Source organism: Penaeus monodon, chromosome 32 (genome assembly GCF_015228065.2).
Source record: "Penaeus monodon isolate SGIC_2016 chromosome 32, NSTDA_Pmon_1, whole genome shotgun sequence".
Classification (NCBI taxonomy): domain Eukaryota; kingdom Metazoa; phylum Arthropoda; class Malacostraca; order Decapoda; family Penaeidae; genus Penaeus; species Penaeus monodon.
In genome coordinates, this window is record NC_051417.1 from 28,174,654 (window position 1) to 28,174,926 (window position 273).

General features: G+C 61.2%; 1 protein-coding gene across 1 annotated transcript in view; it reads left to right on the top strand.

Annotated features, from left to right (window-relative positions):
• The window catches only part of LOC119593783, a gene marked incomplete in the record, with an annotated part of 165,707 nt that overhangs the window by 68,732 nt on the left and 96,702 nt on the right, over positions 1–273 (top strand).

The window sequence follows — 273 nt, forward strand, 5'->3', positions numbered from 1 at the left end:
AAGTCCCACTCGATAACCCCTGCCTAAGCCGCGCCCGCCTCCTGCCACCGCTTATCCCCCACTCGGTCGCCGAGAAGGGCAAAGAGCAGCAAGAGAAGCACAGGCATAAGGTACCGAGCTCGTGTGCAGAGCAAGGGCCGAGGGTGATCATTACAAGCCAGTAAGTGCTGTGTCATAGCTTGGAGTGTTGCTGGCTGTCGCCTCTCATCCGCGCCCGCCTCGGCTGTCACGCTTTCGCCGCCGAAACTGTTGGGCGCTTTCGTTGGGTGCGTG